We start from the raw sequence: 19,737 nt of genomic DNA on the forward strand, positions 1-19,737 counted from the left end.
GGCAGGAGAAACGCTCGAAACTGGGAGGCGGAGGTTGAATTGAGCCAAGATCGCGGTACTGCATTCCAGCCTGGACGACAAAGTGAGACTCCACCTAGAAAAAAAAAAAATCTTTTCAATATTCTCTTAGTTGTTTCAAGTATACAAACATTATTATCAACTATAGCTACCATGTTGTACATGAAATCCAGACTATGTTAATCTTGTAACTAAAATTTTGTAACCTTTCACCAACATCTTTATTTCCTCTACCCTCCAGCCCCTGGCAACCACCTGTCTACTCTCTACTTCCATGAGTTCAACTTCTTGAGAAGCTGTTTAGGAGTTGAAGTTTTAGAGGTTGTTTAGAAGTTTACGTGAGATCATGCAGTATTTGTCTTTCTGTGTCTAGCTTATTTCACTTAGCATAGCATCCTCTAGGTTCGTTCGTGTTGTTGCAAATGGCAGGATTTCCTTAATTTTTAAGGCTGTATAATATTCCATTGTATATATGCCACATTTTCTTGATCTTGTCATTGGTCTATGGACTTTTAGGTTGTTTCCACATCTTGGTTACTGTGAATAATGCTGCAATGAACACAAGAGTGGAGATATAAATTACTTTGGCTACATACCTAGAAGTGTGATTGCTGGATGACATGGTAATTCTATTTTCAGTCTTTTGAGGAACTGACATGCTGTTTTCCATAATGGCTATACCAATTTACAGTCTCACCAACAGACACAAGGAGATCCCTGGGATTTTGTCCCAAATTCTGTACACTTTCAATTGCACATTCTGTTCTCTTTAATGTACATATCCAAATGTTGTGTGAATTATTCGGTCCTGGACAAACCCTTATTGAGAACCCACTAAGACCGTAGGAAGTATAAGGTATAAAAAAGAGTTAAACGACTTGTCCTCAAGGAGTTCATGACCTGTTGGGGTGAGATAAGATCTATACACCAAACAATTTAAAAATTATGGGTCGGGCGCGGTGGCTTACGCCTGTAATCCCAACACTTTGGGAGGCCAAGGTGGGCAGATCACTTGAGGTCAGGAGTTCGAGACCAGCCTGGCCAACATGGTGAAACCCCATCTCTACTAAAAATACAAAAATTGGCTGGGTTTGGTGGCATGCACCTGTAATCCCAGCTACATGGGAGGTTGAGGCAGGAGAATCACTTGAACCCAGGAGGTGGAGGTTGCAGTGAGCCAAGATCACGTCATTGCACTGAAGCCTGGGTGACAGAGTGAGACTCTGTCTCAAAAAAAAGAAAAAAGAATTATGGAAAATAGTCTCAGACTCTATCAGATTGTAAGATTTTTATGACACTCTAGGAGGGTTATACGAACTTGGAGATGTGCAGCTTAATTGAAGATGCTTAATAGAGAAAACTTCTGTGGTTTACAATAATTTCTGAGCAATTTAGCACAATTAAGAAATTAATATTTCTCACAGAGAGATGACAAAAACCGTAGGGGAGTTGCAGTATCATTTATGTCCACCAGATGATGCCACCATTCAGTGGAATTCTAGAGTTTTGCTTTGGGGATACAAGTACAGTTGTGGTTAAATTCAAGATGATGTCTAGAAAGATACTGTAACCTGTTTCAGACATAAATAATTTTCTTACTGCAATTTCATGTGGAGTTCATGCACACAAGCAATAGAGAATTCGAAAACAAACAAAGAACTACTCAAATTTCTCTCAGGTAAATTCCGTACATTGACCCATTTTCCTAGCTGGGTCTTAACCACTTTTTCGTATTTGCTCTAAGTCAAGTGACAATGAGATTAATAGAAGGTGGCAGAGAGCTGTGCCTGGAGACCCAGTCTGGTTGGGAAGACCACCACCTTGGAGGTAAACTTGTTCCTCTATTAGGCATTTACTCTCACTATATATGCAAATATATTCCCTACAGCAAATCTCGATAAACAACAGATTCAGCCCAGTGGAAAAGCCAGTATGGACAGCCTGATGCAATTATAGTCAGCATTAATGAGCTGTGGGCTTCATCCTAATGTGTTGATATTTAGTAATCTTTGATAATGAAAGAGGGTGTAGCCTTTGAAGTCAAAGTGTTCTGGTGCTGCTGCATAGTTCTAACCACGAACGTTCATTATTTTGTTTGACAAATTGGCTTGCTTTGGAATATTAAACACTCAGTCTTTAGAGTGTGAAGAAGATAAAAGCAACTCTGTTTGTTGTGCTCATCGAGACTATTTCCCAAGAAGCCCAAAGCTCTTATAAGGTTTTATCTGGGAGATCCCATATCTACGAATCTGCCTTCGTCTCTCTGGAGGTGGCTGTGACAGGCATGTTCATTTGCGTTCTCATTTAGCAGGAGGAGGGCCCAATTGCTTTGGCCCAGGCTGCCTTGGCCAGCCCTTGGAATTTAGCATCTGCTGTTGTTGTACACAACCAACCCCACTTAGAAGATTCAGAAGGCCCCTGGGTAACAGAGGGCCAAAAACACTTAGGAATGCCCTCATGGAAAGCCACAATGGGAGAAGATGGGACAAGTGTCTTCCATTGCTCTGTTGTGCCCAGCAGGAACTGGGGATCCCCACAGTGCTTCTTTGGCATTCTTGTGAGACACTCTGCTCTGGCAGTGGTCAAAACACAATGGAGACGCAATGATTAATTAATAATGATTATGATTAAAGTACCTAAGCTAAGATCCCTTAGGTACTTATGCTGTAGGCATTATACACACTGCTCGGATGTTTTATTTTAACTCATACAATCACCTTGTGAGTTGTATGCCGATCCTAATCCACCCCATCTGCTTGTTGCCAAAGTCTCTTAAAATTTTATTTTTTTTGGCCAGGTGCAGTGGCTCACGCCTGTAATCCCAGCACTTTGGGAGGCCGAGGCAGGTGGATCACTTGAGGTCAGAAGTTCGAGACCAGCCTGGCCAACATGGTGAAACTCTGTCTCTACTGAAAAATACAGAATTTAACCAGACATGGTGGCACATGTCTGTAATCTTAGCTACTTGGGAAGCTGAGGCTGGAGAATTGCTTGAACCTGGGAGGCAGAGGTTGCTGTGAGCCGAGATCATGCCACTGCACTCCAGCCTGGGTGACAGAGCAAGACTCCATCTCCAAATAAATAAATAAACAAACAAACAAATAAATAAATAAAATGAAAATTTATATTTTTAATGTATTTTTTTACTCTTTAGAGATAGAGTCTTGCTCTGTTGCCCAGGCTGGAGCACAGTGGCATGATCATAGCTCTCTGCAGCCTCAAGCTCGTGGGCTCAAGCGATCCTCCTGCTTTCACCTCCCAAGTAGCTGGGACTACAGGTGCATACCACCATGCCACTATGCCAGGCTAACTTTTTAAAATTATTTTTCAAAGAGACAGGGGTCTTGCTTTAATGTCCAGGCTGGTCTTGAACTCCTGGCCTCAACTGATCCTCCTGCCTCAGCCTCCCAAAGTGCTGGGATTACAGACATAATCCCAAGTCCAGCTTCAGTTTCCACAGTCTTGATTTTGTAGTTTCCAGTCTCTTTTGAGTGGTCACATGCCGTGGGAGGGAGGTATTTCAAACACCAGGACTGACTCCTGGTTGGTCTAAGACCAAGGCAATCCTAGGAGTCTCTGTTTATGAATGAGCGTGTAGTCAGGGCGCCACACATCAGTGTTCATGTTGCACACAGTCCAAAGGTACCACACCTAAGAGGGCATCGTTCGCATCATACACATGCATTAACTGATGAGAGTGTTCAGGCATGAAGCTTCTGGCCTTCTGGCTGAATTATAGAGCAGTTCTGTCCCATAGATCTTTCTGTGTTGATGAGAATGTTCTTTTGAATACAATAGCCACTAGCCACATGTAGTTACTCAGCACTTGAAGTGTGGCCAGTACAACTGACGAACACACTGAATTTTTGATTTGATTTAATTTTAACTAATTTAATATTAAATTGAAATAGCATTATGTGGCTGATGGTTGCCATATTGGACCGTGGCCAGTTTTAGATCATAAATCCCTCTCAGCATCTTCCATTGAGACCACACTGTCAGGAACATGCACACACACAATCACTCCCAAATTCAACCAGAGGGGGTGTCTCGGAGGAGATGTCTTCCTTGAGGAAGAGGATCCCATCTCCAGTTTGCATAAAGGCAAAGTGTAGGCCCACAGCAGCCCAAATAGTGATCCATGTCTGCACAACAAGTGGGAGGAAAGGGCTTCTGGGAAAAGTTTTTTTCCCAACAGTTCAAATAAGACACATCAGAAGAGCCTGGGCGCGGTGGCTCACGCCTGTAATTCCAGCACTTTGGGAGGCTGAGGTGGGCAGATCACTTGAGGTCAGGAGTTTGAGACCAGCCTGGCCAACATGGCGAAACCCTATCTTTACTAAAAAAACAAAAATTAGAGGACTGACTCAGTGGCTCATGCCTGTAACCCCAGCAGTTTGGGAGGCCAAGGCAGGCGGATCACCTAAGGTCAGGAGTTTGAGACCATCCTAACACGGTGAAACCCTGTCTCTACTAAAAATACAAAATATTTAGCCAGGCATGGTGGCGGGCACCTGTAGTCCCAGCTACTCAGGAGGCTGAGACAGGAAAATGGTGTGAACCCAGGAGGTGGAGCTTGCAGTGAGCCGAGATCTCACCGACCACTGCACTCCAGCCTGGGCAAAAGAGCGAGACTCCGTCTCAAACAAACAACAAACAAAAAATTATCCAGGCATGGTGGTGCACACCTGTAATCCCAGCTACTCTGGAGGCTGAGGCAGGAAAATTGCTTGAACCCAGGAGGCAGAGGTTGCAATGAGCTGGGATGACACAGTGAGACTCTGTCTCCAAAACAAACAAGCCCTTCAAGCTCCATCAATTGAAAACCAAGCCTGGGATTTACTCCCTTGCTGAGATTGAGAGATGCTTACCTTAGTGCTTCCCCGGAAGAATCTGGGCTGTTGACAAGAGACATAGGCATCTGAAAAGAGTCCTCCCAGGGAGCACTGTGTGGAACGGGCAAACCAAGGTTTCTCCGGACATCCTGCCAGGATTCGACCCCAGGACTCAGGTGAGGGAAGAGCCTCATGCAGCGTGCGTGTGGGGAATTGGGGCCTGCCTTGAGCAGCGTCTTCCATTAAGTATTCCCTAAGTCAGTGCTTGCAGCAATGTTTTAGAACGTTAACTACCGTGAGTAATGAGCTGTATGAGTGGTGGCTCATGCCTGTAATCCTAACACTTTGGGAGGCCAAGTTGGGTGGATTGCTTGAGCTCAGGAGTTCGAGACCAGCCTGGGCAACATGGCAAAACTCTATCTCTACCACAAATACAAAAATTAGTTGGGCATGGTGGTGCGCACCTGTGGTCCCAGCTACTCGGGAGGCTAAGGTGGGAGAGTCACCTGAGCCCGTGAGGCAGAGGTTGCAGTGAGCCCGAGATCACATCACTGCAGTCCAGCCTGGATGACAGAGTGATATCCCATCTCAACAAAACAAAAACAAAAACAAACTAGCGAGAAAAAAAAAATCAGCATACCTGGTGATCGATCAGATATGAGGGGCAGCAGGATCAAGGGGCTTTTTCACTGGTCTGCAGGGGCAGCCAGAGGTGCTGAAGAATTAGTGCTCCCAGAAACAATTCTTAACCAATGACAGATTAGAGTCTGTTGATAAATACTCCAACTTCTTCACCCTTGGTTGGGATAACTCCAAGGTGTGTTCTACACAAGGACTCAGCAAACTAAATCCCAAGGACCAAATCCAGCCACCACCCATTTTGTAAACAAAGTGTTATTGGAACACAGCCATGATCATTTGTTTGCATATGGCCTGTGACTGTCTTCACATTCCAATGGCAGAGTTGAGTAGTTGTGACAGAGACTGCATGGCTTGGAAAGCCAAAAATGTTTACTGTCTGGGCTTTTCTGAAAAGCATACTGTGCCCTGTTTTATGCGGTGTCCCAGGTTCCAGGTGGGACTGAGCTTCAGGTGCCTACAGTGGCTGCTTTGATAACACACTATTGGCTTTCTTCCCTTTCCTGTTTCACTCCTCCCCTCTTCTACTAATGTTTTACTTCTTAAATAAACTATGTGCACTTGAATTATTGCATCAAAACCTGCTTCTGAGGGAATTCAACCAATACAGTCACACAGCAATCAGAAATGCTTACAGTTTCTTAAATTCAAAGATTAGTTTTTGGGGTATGATGGTGCTCACCATACGCAGTCAGATTAGTAGTGATAAAACCTGTGTTGGGGTTTTGCTGCGTGAGAGTAAGAGACTGCTGTGGTTTGAATGTTGGTGTCCCCCTCTCACAGTCCCAGGATTCCTGTGTTAGAACCTAATGACTGATGTGATAGTTTAAGAGGTGGGACCTTTGGGAAGTGATTAGATCATGAGGGCTCCATCCTCATAAATGGGATTAGTGTTCTTATAAAAGAGGCTCGGTGGCTCACACCTGTAGTCTCAGCACTTTGGGAGGCCCAGGTGGATGGATCACCTGAGGTCAGGAGTTCAAGACAAGCCTGGCCAATATGGTGAAACCCTATCTCTATTAAAAATACAAAAATTAGTCAGGCATGGTGGCGCACACCTGTAATCCCAGCTACTCAGGAGGCTGAGGCAGGAGAATCACTTGAACCCAGGAGGCGGGGGTTGCAGTGAGCTAAGATTGCGCCACTGCACTCTGTCTAAATAAATAAATAAGTAAATAAGGCTCAGCAAGCTCTTTTGCCTCTATTGTCATATGAGGATGTAGCAAGAAGGTGCCGTATTTGAAAAAGAGCAAGCCCTCATCAGACCCTGAATCTGCCAGCTCCTTGGTCTTGGATTTCCCAGCCTCCAGAACCGTGAGCAATACATTTCTGTTGTCATGTTAACAAGTTACCCAGTCTAATACTTTTTTTTTATTTTTATGGCAACTGGAACAGATTAAGGGACTAATGCTTTCCAGAACAACAGAAAATATACTCTGGTCTATGAGCTTAACAAGGTGCCTGGACACCGCTGCATTAGTCATCACTCTTTTTTCCCCCACCTGTAAACTTACATTGGTTTTCCACAACTTTCCCTCGTATCCTGTAAGAACCCTAACACTTTGAGTGGGTCAGAAGGAGAGTTGAGGACAACACCTGCAGAAGGGTGGCAACTTGCTCTCTCAGTCCTTTGCCCTTGTGGGGAGGTGATGGCCCACCCAGTTCATTCCTGAGGCCAAGGCCCAGCAAATTCCCCTTCTCTAGCCCCTTGCAGAGGGCCATGTGCTGCCTGGAAGGCCGTGGACAATGGTCCCTCGCTGTCCCAGCACCGTGGTGGGGGCAGATGAGAGATGCTCTTTGTGTATCAGTGCTGTGGCTTTCCAGCTCCCCACACTTCTGCTTCAGGCTGTCTCCCTACAGGACCATCCCAGCTGCGGACACAGCGTGAAGTGGATATGCCTCAAGTCCAACCACAGTATAAACTTCTTATGGCACCACTGGGCCAGTTTCTTCAACTGTTAGATCTAGAAAAGAGGAACACTGTAGCAGAGAAAAGGAGGCCTAGCATGACTAGCTCCATTTTGCCCCTAATTGCACCACCCTGCCTCCCACTCCTGCCATGGTGATATCTTTTATTTTAACTGCTTTTTGTTTGTTGGTTTGAGATGGAGTTTTGCTCTTGTTGCCCAGGCTAGAGTGCAATGGTGCAATCTTGGCTCACTGCAACCTCTGCCTCCCAGGTTCAAGTGATTCTCCTGCCTGCCTCAACCTCCTGAGTAGCTGGGATTATAGGCACCCGCCACCACGCCTGGCTAATTTTTGTATTTTTAGTAGAGACGGGGTTTCGCCAGGCTGGTCTTGAACTCCTGACTTCAGGTGATCCACCTGCCTTGGCCTCTCAAATTACTGGGATTACAGGCGTGAGCCACTGCGCCCTTCCAGTTTAACTGCTTTTGCTTATCTCTGCACATAGGCCAAGCTAACTATGGGAAGAATTTAGCTTAGAGTTTAATTTTAAAGCAAGGAAGATCACAGTCCCTTCCCAAAACTAACCCCCGGGGAGATAGGAGAGCACACACAAATAACCACACTATGCTAGAATTTATAGAAGCACTGTGACCTGGTCAAGGACAGAGAAGTTTCACAACCTCCCCCGCTTGGACTCTCGCTGCCACCCAGATGTCTGTGATCATCAGTCACCTCTTGATCTCAACCCCCTCTTTTCCCTTTCCCCTAACATAACAGGAGCCTAAAATTCTATTAGCTTAAGGTGGTTCTTTAGGACACTAGTCCACCATCTTCTCAATTTGCTCGGTCTCCTTAATAAAAGCTGATTTCCTTGCCCCAACTCCTTGACTCTTGACTTACTGGCTGTGATGCAGTGAGCAGTACAAGCTTTGAACTTGGTTACCATACCTCAAACAGTAAGTATGAGGATCAAATGGGCAAATACCTACACATAAGAGTACTTAGAACAATGCCCAGAACATAGTACATGTTCAATCGCTGTTGCCACTGTGATTATTTCTCTTATTATTATTACTGTGACTATAACAGCATCTTGTGCATCCAAAAAAGACCCAAAGTAGATAATTCATCTGTCTCTTCTTGAAAAGCCCACCGAAGGGGCTGTGGGTGCTGTTTTTAGATGGCCTTTTCTGTCCCCTGATGCTGAAAGAGGATCCTGCTCTGATGTTAGTTATTGCATTTGTATAATCTCCTGACCGGGTAATTGTCTACAAACGTGCTATTTAGAATGTCTACACTGTGAATTTAAAGAGTGGTTTGTAATCATGGGCACACTGGAAAACCACTACACCCACCAGCCAATTATCATGGAGTCACAGACCAGGGCGGGATGGCAGATGCTAAGTCCAGCCTTCCATCCCCAGCCCCAGCCTTGGGGCAGGACCCTAGGCTCAACCAATGTGCTCAGACACAAGCCTGGCCTTCCTTGGAAATGAGGTTTTTCTGGGGAAATTTCTTTTAAAAAATGTGACCTTGATTTTGATCACTTCCTGAGAGAAAATTCAGCCCTATATTTAACTGCCCACAGCTTTGAATTCGTCAAAGCCCCAGTTTAATTTCCAATCCCTGATACATTTTGCTTTCCTTCATTTCTCCCTGGGTTTCCAGCTCTGGCACTGGGAGCTTTGCAAGACTGACACTCTTCAGAGACCCCCACAGGGAACAGGCATGGGGCCAGATTCATGCAGCCTGGGTCCCCCTAGCCGAGTGGGCCAGAGAGCACCTTCCCTTCTAAATCCCGTGACCTGGGACAAACTTCTTGTGTCGAAGTTTGTGCAGAGGCACTTGTTCAATCAGTTTCACCTCTTCCCCAGCAAAGCATTTCGTGATGGCATATTCAGAGACACAGCGATCCTCCTCCGACATTTTCCCCAGGCCAGCGTCCTTCATTCTTGGGGTTCATTGGAGCCGTTTCCATAGTGACAGCCACTTGTTGAGTTTTGAATCTCCTATCGAGGCCCTTGCAATTTGCCAGCTAAGCCAGGGATCACCAGGCGTGTGTGCCAGGATAATAAGACAAAGTCTGTTTTATTTTACTCTTCTCTTTTTTGTCTGCTTTCGGTTGGGGGCAGCCTTACAAAAGAGAGGGGCCTTTTGGCTTTCAAAATCCTTAGGCCTCTGCTCATTATCCCAGGCGATATTTTGGACTGAACAGTATGGACTCCATTCCTGTGCCGTCTCCAGGCGGCTGCTGGTCTGAGTGAACCATGGCAACAGCTGGGAGTGTTCATGTCTGAGCAGGACACGCAGGGCTGTTTTAGTGCATGTGAGTGTGTGTTGCAGCTGACATTCCTATCTCTTTATTTTAAAGGCAGGGTGATTAGGATGAAAACAATTCTATCACAAGGCTCAGTATCCTTTATTGAAGGTTGGAATCAAGATCATTTTACTTTTGCTTTCTTTTTTTTTTTTTTTTTGAGACAGGGTCTCACTCTGTTGCCCAGGATGGTATGCAATAGTATGGTCATGGCTCACTGCAGCCTCAGCCTCCCAGGCCTAAGCAATTCTTCTGCCCCAGCCTCCTGTGTAGCTGGGACCACCACGCCTGCTTATTTTTATATTGTTTGTGGGGATAGGGCCTCACTTGGTTGCCCAGGCTGGTCTCAAACTCTTGGGCTCAAGCAATCCTCCTGCCTCAGCCTCCCAAAGTGCTAGGATTACAGTGTGAGCCGCTGTGCCCAGCCTGCCTCTTTATTTTGAAGGTACTGATGATTAAGGTGAAAAAATTCCATCATGAGGCTCAGTGTCCATTATTGAAAGTTGGAATCAAGATAACTTTGCTTTCTTTTTAGAGACTCTTCTGGGACACTTAATGTCAGTGACATTGAGCAGAGCAGCCTGGAGCCTTGTGGCTCCCACTGCCTTGATGTTTCATGTGTATTCAGACAGGAGTTACCCACCATTTCCCTGGGGTGTGTTTAGTCTAATAGGTGTAAGCCAAGACCTGCAAGAAGCATTAGTGATTCAAGCAGACAACTATCCTCACAAGTAGAACAACTAGAGAAAGAAATTCAGTAAGAGGATCAGCACATCAAAGCATGCCTTGCCATCCACGATCCCTTCTTACTGACTGAAATGGAAATGCTTCCTGCTTGCGAGTCTACACCAGTGCTCCTGTGCACCACCATGAGGTTTAAGTATTGAGAGCGCCTGTGACTCCCTAATGTTTAAGTTTCACTGCAAGATTTTGTTGTTCGTTGCTGTTGAGCTTTTGGAAGAATCTCTAAAGAAAATTCCTCTGCTCTGAACGTATTTGCTGTTTTGTGTGTGGCTAGAACTTCAGCAAGGGCACAATGGGGGGCAACATTTTTTCTCTTTTAGGAGATGCCAGGTCCAGAGTAGGAGCTGACCAGGGTGCAGAAGAGAAGGGCTCGACCTTCAGAAGAATGCCTGAAAGCTCTGCCTGTCTGATTTCATCATGGGTTTTAACGGAATACTTGGAAAGGGAAAACAGGGGAACATAATGATTCAGAGCCTGGGGCTTCTTGGCTGCCAATATACCAAATACTTGAACAAATGAGCACACAATCAAGGGCAGTTTATAACGCAGCATCCTAGAGCAGATTTATTTTAAAGGCAAGACAAAAAGAAAAAGAGGAAATTATCTAAATTAAAAGTCAATGTTTCTAATTGCAAACAAGAAAATGATGAACATAATGATAGAATAAAGAAGCCCATCAGACTGCGTCTGGAATCCGCAGGCCCTGTTAGCAAATTTGGCACACCACAGACCCTGGGCTCTCTCCAGAGCCTTCTGGCTTTTGGAAAAGTGGCTCTTAAGCAGATAGGGTTGGATGACCTGCTCCTGTCTAGAGCTGTTTTCAAAGGGCCAGAGGCTGCAGAAGTCTGGACTGGATTCCCGGATGAGCTGTTTCATTCTGGGGCTTCCCATGGACTCAGTCATTAAGGAATGCTTCTTTTTCAGATTAACCCAATGCAAACAAGTTCAAGCAATCTGGAAGCGTATTGATTTGCCTAACAGGAAAGCCCAGATGCAAGGCAGGACTGGGCTGGTTGGATCCAATGGTTCAATGGTATTGCCAAGGACTGGATTTCTTTTTCTCTTCCATGCTGCCTCCAGTGCTATCAGGTTTACTCCAAGGTTGGCTTCTCTCTTGGTTGCAAGGTGGTTGCCAACTGCCTTCAGGGTGACATGCTTCCTCGGCCACTCAAACATCAAGCCAAAGTCTTGCACCTTCCTGTTCCACCTTCGATCCAACCCCCTGCCCTCTAGGAAGACGCTTGCAATATTGTGGCCAAGGAAAGGCCGGCGGCTGACTGGTTAAGGCTTGGATTACTACCCATCCCTGAAGCCATCGCACGTGGGGTGCAATTCTGCTGACTGTTTTTGGCCATCGGAACCTCCCCTGGAGCTGAGGACAGGGGCCAATTGCACCCCAAACATAAGGCTTTGCCACCAGGAAGATTGGTGTTCCCTCAAAGGAAAGTCGGGGTGCTGTTAGCAAGAGGGATGCGGGTAAGGGTGGGACTTGGGGTGGAGCGAGTTAAGCAATGACCAGGTGTCATCTCTAGGTCTGGATCTTTTGGGGGTGGGAAAGGCTAGAAAGAGGTATGGGGTGAGGAACAGAAGGTGAAGTAACATCCCAAACCCTAGGAAGTAAGAGTGGGAATGAACTTGAAGCCTGTGTAAATCAGTTTCATAGCTGCACCCTCACTTCCTCCTCTCTCCATGTGCTCTCTTCCTTGCCTTCTCCAAGTAGGGACGAGCACAGCCTAGTGACGAAGACTGTGTGTCTCCAAGCCTGGCCAATGTTGTGAAACTTCGTCTGTACTACAAATACAAAAATTAGCCGAGCATGGTGTGGCACACTCCTGTAATCCCAGCTGCTCAGGAGGCTGAGGCACAAGAATCGCTTGAACCTAAGAAGTGGAGGTTGCAGTGAGCTGAGATTCTGCTGCTGCACTCCAGCCTGGGCAACAGAGAGAGACTCTGTCTCAAAAAAAGAAAAAAAAGCTATTAAAAAAAAAAAAAGACTGTGCGTCTTTTTTTCCCCAAGTGTCACCACTACCGGGCAAGCTACTTAACATCTCAGCCTTGACTTTCCTCATCTGTAAAATGGGGGTAAACATAGGATCTATTTCATGGGATTATTGTGAGGATTAAATGACCTAAACTACATAAAGTACCTAGAACACAGCCTGACCCAACGCAGGTCCTCAGTAAATATTAGCTATTATTTTTCCAGCCCAGGCCGGAGTGCAGTGGCCTTGATCTCAGTTCATTGCAACCTCTGCTTCCTGAGTTCAAGTAATTCTCCCGCCTCAGCGTCCTGAGTAGCTGGGATTACAGTTGCCTGTCACCACACCTGGATAATTTTTTTTTTTTTTTTTTTTGAGATGGAGTTTCGCTTTTGTCACCCAGGATGGAGTGCAATGGTGCGATCTCGGCTCACTGCAACCTCCGTCTCCCAGGTTCAAGTGATTCTGCTGCCTCAGCCTCCTGAGTAGCTGTGATTACAGGCACCCGCCACCACAGCTGGCTAATTTTTGTATTTTTAGTAGAGACAGGGTTTCACCATTGACCAGGTTGGTCTCAAACTCCCAGCTTCAGGTGATCCACCCGCCTCGGCCTCCCAAAGTGCTGGGATTACAGGTATGAGCCACTGCGCCCAGCCAAATTTTTGTATTTTTAGTAGAGAGGGGATTTCACCATGTTGGCCAGGCTGGTCTTGAACTCCTGACCTCAAGTCATCCACCCGTCTTGGCCTCTCCAAGTACTGGGATTATAGGCATGAGCCACTATACCCAGCCTCGACCTCTGTTTTCTATAGCAGTGATCTGGAGTGTAGTGATGCAGTCATAGTTCATTGCAGCCTTGAACTTCTGGGTTCCAGCCATCGTCCCACCTCAGCCTCCTGAGTTGCTGGGACTACAGGCTTGAGTCACTGTGCCCAGCTTATGGCAGTGATCTTGATCATGCTTTCTTGTACTGTCATTTCCTCCTTCACGCTCAGTCTCCCTACTTTCTCACTCCTGTTTCCTGGAATCATCTTCCAAAATATACAACACAAGATCTTATCTCAGGCTCTGCTTTTGGGAGAACCCAAACCAAGAAAGCATGTAATCTAGACTTAAAGATATTAAGAAACAATATATGTATGTAGCGTGTGTGTGTGTGTGTGTTTGTGTGTGTGTGTTGGTGGTTTTTTACTTCAACCAGATTGTCACCTCTTATGAAAACAGGCCAGGACTTAAACTTTTTTGGTATTTTTCAATTCCTACAGCAATGGAGGAGAGGACCAGTGTTTACTAGTTATTATGTACCAGGCACTTTACATACATATTAAAACATAATCCTCAGGAGAACGCTGTAAGATTCTTATCGTTATCTCCACTGTGCTTGAAGTGGCCTGGCTAAGCTCAGAGGTGTTGAGCTCACCAGATTCACTGAGAATACACAGTGAGAAAGTTTCCCTAGTTTACTAAGGACACAGGCTCGTAAGTGGCAGAGTGAGGATATTTATATAGGTATGTCTGAATCTCAGGGCCTCATAGAAATACTGAAAACAATGCTTGATGGTAAACAGTAGCCACATTAAAACTTTATCCTTTGCTTGGTAATGTTTATTCCAGGACCCAAGTCATATAATTTTTAATATAAAACACTTGATAGATAATACTGTGAGAAAGCAGCAGTAACATGCTGATAAATGTTTAGCAATTGGCACTCTGAAACAAAAGCCCTATTTTCAGTGATGGCTAATTTTCATAGTGTTGCTATTCCCACTATGGCCAATTTCAAGCTACTGGCATGGCACTGGGGAGAGACAGTGGTAGCCCACCATTATATGGTATTTCTGCTTATACATCCAGCAGAAGTACAAAACCTCAACAGCATAGATAGCAGTCAAATGTAGAAAAAGTAATTAGGAAGAGTAAGTTTGAGTACTTACTATTATTATTTAGACAGGGTCTTGCTCTGTTGCCTAGGCAGGAGTGCAGTGGTGTGATCAGAGCTCACTGCAGCCTGGAACTCCTGGGCCCAAGGAGTTCCTGGATCCTCCTGTCTCAGTCTCTTGAGTAGCTGGGACCACAGGTGTGAGCCACTGTGCCCAGATAATACTCAAACTAGTTTTAGAGACGGTCTCACTATGTTGCCTAGGCTGGTCTCAGACTCCTGGTCTCAAGCTATCCTCCCATCCTAGCCTCCCAAAGTGCTGGGGTTACAGGCATGAGCTACCTCATCCAGCCTATTATCTTTGTTTTTTTAATATAATTTATTTAATTTTAAGTTTACATATTTAGTTTTTAATAGTGGCTGTGTTTAGCAACTGGTTTGTAATATCCCAGGAAATTTAACCCTCAGCAGTTGTGGGACAGTATAAACTGGCTTCAGTATATCTCAGGCTATGGCTTGAAAGGGAAATAAAAAGAGGCTGGGTGTGGTGGCTCATATCTGTAATCCCAGCATTTTGGGAGGCCAAGGTGGGTGAACTACTTGAGGTCAGGAGTTTGAGACCAGCCTGGCCAACATGGTTAAACCCCATCTCTACTAAAAGTACAAAAATTAGCCAGGTGTGGTGGTGGGTGCCTGTAATCCCAGCTACTAGGGAGGCTGAGGCAGGAGAATCACTTGAACCCAGGATGTGGAGGTTGCAGTGAGCTGAGATTGTGCCACTGCACTGCAGCCTGAGGGAGAGAGCAAGATTCAGTCCCCAAAACAAGGACATGAAAATAAATTTCAGTAATGAATCTATCATTAAAATTTGTCGCAGAAGGCTGGAGATGAATCCTTTTCAGAGGTTGGATTATTCCCTGATGCTGAAGATTGATCATAGTTAAGGGGGAATATTCTTTGATGCAGCATTGCACTGAAATTTCCTATGATGATGTTGCCCAGTAAAGTAGCCACTAGCCACGTGTCAGCTCTTGAACACTTGAAACGTGACTGGTATAATGAAGGAACCAAATGTAAAATTTTATTTATTGTTAATGAATTTAAATTTAAATCTAAGTAGTTGCATGTGGTTAATGGCTACTGTATTGAAGCTCATACTTTGCCAAATTATTTTTAGTAGGTCTTTATTATCAGATCACGTGTCAGCTCCTCAGCTCGCAATACCCGAGTCAGCCTCTCTCAGTCTGTCTGCTTGCACTGACTCCTCCTCTCAACCTTAGTTCCTCCATGGGTCTTTTTTCTATCACTAATATATATATTCAGCTGCTTCTTATATCTGGCCTTAGGACATGATGTTGTCGCTCTAATTCCCATATGTGCCACTCATGGGTTACACATGTGCCTGTGAGCCATTGCCCTCTTAAACTCTCAGGGTAGCCTGACAGGGCCTGGTATGGATGAAGCTCCTGGGCGAGCCATCTTCAGACTCAAGCAGCTTTGTCTGGGGCTCTTCAGAGGGAGGTTTGTGGGGAGCAGAGTCTGATAGACTGTCCTATGGCCTCCAAGGCAGAGAACTCCAGCTACATCAGCATTCTGTTGTTACCCCAAGGCACACTATGTGTGACTAATGAGATGCTCTGCCATGTGAACTTGGACCTCAGCATCCAGCCACAGCGTGGCCACAGCGTGGGACATTGCCTGGTGTAGACCAGCGGCCTTGGTGTGTCCAGTTAACATTTTAGATCTCCAGGAAGTAAGACACAAGCCCCAGGGTCAGGCAGTCATGGGCAGGACATGTGAAGTCCAGACAGGAGCCCCTAGTGAGTGCAGCTACTGGTGGGTGCAGCTCCTGAGGTGGTCCCATATCTTTCCCTTCATCTATTTCAGATACTTCTGTCCATTTGTGACTGGCCACATCCTTGCAGTGGTGCTTAAACTAGGGGCCGGTGAATTGCTGCAATAATACATACATGTTCTGTGAATTAAAAATTCCATTATTGGCCTGGTGCGGTGGCTCACGCCTGTAATCCTAGCACTTTGGGAGGCCAGTGCAGGCAGATCATGAGGTCAGGAGTTTGAGACCAGCCTGATCAACATGGTTAAACGCCATCTCTACTAAAAAAATACAAAAATTAGCCGGGCGTGGTGGTGCATGCCTGTAATCCCAGCTACTCAGGAGGCTGATGCAGGAGAATTGCTTAAACTTGGGAGGCGAAGGTTGTAATGAGCCAGGATTGTGCCACTGCACTCCAGCTTGGGTGACAGAGCAAGACTCCATCTCAAAAAATAAAATAAAATAAAATAATAAAAAATAAAAGTTCCATTATTATTGGTTGGACATGGTGGTGCACACCTGTAGTCCCAGCAACTTGGGAGGCTGAGGCATAAGAATCGCTTGACTCTGGGAGACAGAGGTTGCAGTGAGCCAAGACTGTGTCACTGCACTTTAGCCTGGGTGACAGGGTGGAGTGCAACGGTGCAATCTTGGCTCACTGCAACCTCCACCTCCCGGGTTCAAGCAATTCTCCTGTCTCAGCCTCTCGAGTAGCTGGGATTACAGACATGTGCCACCATGCCTAGGTGATTTTGTATTTTTAGTAGAGTCAGGGTTTTTCCACGTTGGTCAGGCTGGTCTCGAACTCCCAACCTTAGGTGATCCGCCCGCCTCGGCCTCCCAAAGTGCTGAGATTACAGGTGTGAGCCACCACACCCAGCCTCCTCTGCCTCATTTTTACAGTAGACATTCTACTTGTATGTGCTTCGATGTGGCCCCTTTTCTGTGTATTTATATATATTTTTTCCCAGTAAGGTTGTGCATTTTAAAAATGTGGTATATATGGGCTTGCTTCTTTTGGATAATTCAATTCCTTAAAAACTCTCAACATGAATTACAAGATCCAAAACAAATTCACCTAAAATTAGGACACGGAATTTGCTTTTCCCCTGCCTTCCTGTAACAAGGCTAATATAAAATATCATCTATCTATCAATCAATCAACATATTTCTGCTTTTTTTTGTCTGTCTTTAGTGCTTGTGTGATTTTCCACCTATTCTGCCCAGGGCATTTACTTGCCTTGGGGAGGATTAGAGTTATTACACAGAAATGCAAAAAGAAAGAATCAATTGTAAGTGTTTGATATCCAAAATAGGATATATGAGTCCACAGCAAGACTATTGAAAACCAGCCTGTAATAGAGGAAGTGTTTTCTAAGTTTCTTAAGCTCCCTTTAATACTTCAAAAGCTGGAGACTTTTCTATAAGCCAAGGCTATGATGTACATGGGAAGTAGGAGAAGCTGATGCCTTTTAGTCCTGAGGACACAGAATGAAGAGAGGCGGAGGGCGGGGAAGCTGTGAGGCCTGACTTGCCTCCTTGGACCAGCATCCTGGGAGGTGGGGCTGGTTTTAGATGGGGAGAGAGGGAAGCGGAAAGCTGAGAAGGCTTTATCTTGTTCTCCATTTTGAGGTCTGTTTTAGTCCTTTTGGGCTGTGATGACCAAATACCATCAACTGGGTAGCTACAAACAATAGAAATTTATTCCTCACATTCTTGAGGTTGGGAAGTCCAAGATCAAGATGCTGGCAGATTCCTTCCTGGTTCATTGATGGCTGTCTTTTCTCTGTGTCCTCATATGGCAAAAGGGGTAAGAGGTTTCTCTGGGGCCTTTTTTATAGGGGTGTTAATCCCATTCATGAGAGTGGAGCTTCTCAAAAACCCCACTTCCAAGTGCCATTAGATTGGTATTAGGATTTAACATACGCATTTTTGGGGGAATTGAGAGAAGAGAGATACAAACATTCAGTCTGTAACAAGGTCTCTTGGAGAAGGGACATCTGCAAAGACCTTATTTCCTAATAAGGTTATATTCATAGGTTCTGGGTGGAATTTTGGGAGAACACTATTCAACCTACTACATAGGCTGAGAAAATCTTAATATTAAATACTGAACGTTCATCTGAAAGAGATTGACGTAACTGAAATAGACTATTACAACCTGATGAGACTGAGATACCATTAACTGGCTAGTTCAAATAGCCCTACCTCGACCTGGCCACAGCTACCAAGAGGGATGAGGGTTCATGGGGAAGATTAAAGTGTTCCAGAAAATGAACAAGCTATTTTTTTTATTTCTATCTTACTAATGTTGAGGTTAAAATGGACACATCACTGTGTATCTGGCTAGCTCCTACTCCAAAAGGAAATAAAAGAAACAGCTGCTACCAGATCAGTACAATCAAGGTAAAATATCACAAGCAAAAATAATACAATTTTGGGTAATGTAGAAGGGAGAAGGAAGATGAGAAGATGATTATACTAAATAACTAGGTTTAAGGGGAACAATTGCAATTCATCAGAAAGTACTTCTTAGTTCTGAGTTTCTTCTCAACCCGGAAAAGAAAGGAAAAATGAAAAATGACAAGGACTTCATTACTTAGTAAAAAGAAACATACCATATAGCCAAAAGATTATTATGATTATTTTTGGAAATGCAATCTTCCTTTTTTTGCCCAGGCTGGAGTCCTATGGCGCGATCTCAGCTCATTGCAACCTCCGCCTCCTGGATTCAAGCGATTCTCCTGCCTCCCAAGCGCCTGCCACCACGCCTGGCTAATTTTTTTGTACTTTTAGTAGAGATGGGATTTCACCATGTTGGCCAGACTGGTCTTGAACTCCTGAACTCAGGTGATCCACCTGCCTTGGCCTCCCAAAGTGCTGGGATTACAGGCATGAGCCACTGAGCCCGGCCAGGTTTTTAAAAAGTTTAAAAAGTACCGGATATGAGAGGCTCCGTCATAATGGACATTTATAGAGGAAATGTAAATTGTATTAGGGTTCTCTAGAGGGATGGAACTAATAGGTTATGTATATGTATATGTGTATGTGTGTGTGTGTGTGTGTGTGTGTGTGTGTGTGTATATATAGCATGGTTTATTAAGTAGTATTAACTTATACAATCACAAGGTCCCACAATAGGCTGTCTGCAAGCAAAGCTGAGGAGCAATGAAGCCAGTCCAAGTCCCACAGCCGAAGAACTTGGAGTCTGATGTTCCAGGGCAGGAAGCATCCAGCATGAGAGAAAGATGTAGGCTGGGAGGCTAGGCCATTCTAACCTTTTTATGTTTTTTCTGCCTGCTTTATATCCTGGACAAGCTGGCAGCTGATTAGATGGTGCCCACCCAGATTAAGGGTGCATCTGCCTGTCTCAGCTCGTGGACTCAAACATTAATCTCCTTTGGCAAAACCCTCACAGACACACCCAGGATCAATACTTTGCATCCTTCAGTCCAATCAAGTTGACACTCAGTATTAACCATCACAGGGATCCATTGTGAAATATGATTTCCTTTTTTTTTTTTGAGACGGAGTTTTGCTCTGTCACCAGGCTGGAGTGCACTGGTGTGATCTTGGCTCATTGC

Source organism: Colobus angolensis, unplaced genomic scaffold, assembly GCF_000951035.1.
Source record: "Colobus angolensis palliatus isolate OR3802 unplaced genomic scaffold, Cang.pa_1.0 Scaffold63, whole genome shotgun sequence".
NCBI lineage: Eukaryota > Metazoa > Chordata > Mammalia > Primates > Cercopithecidae > Colobus > Colobus angolensis.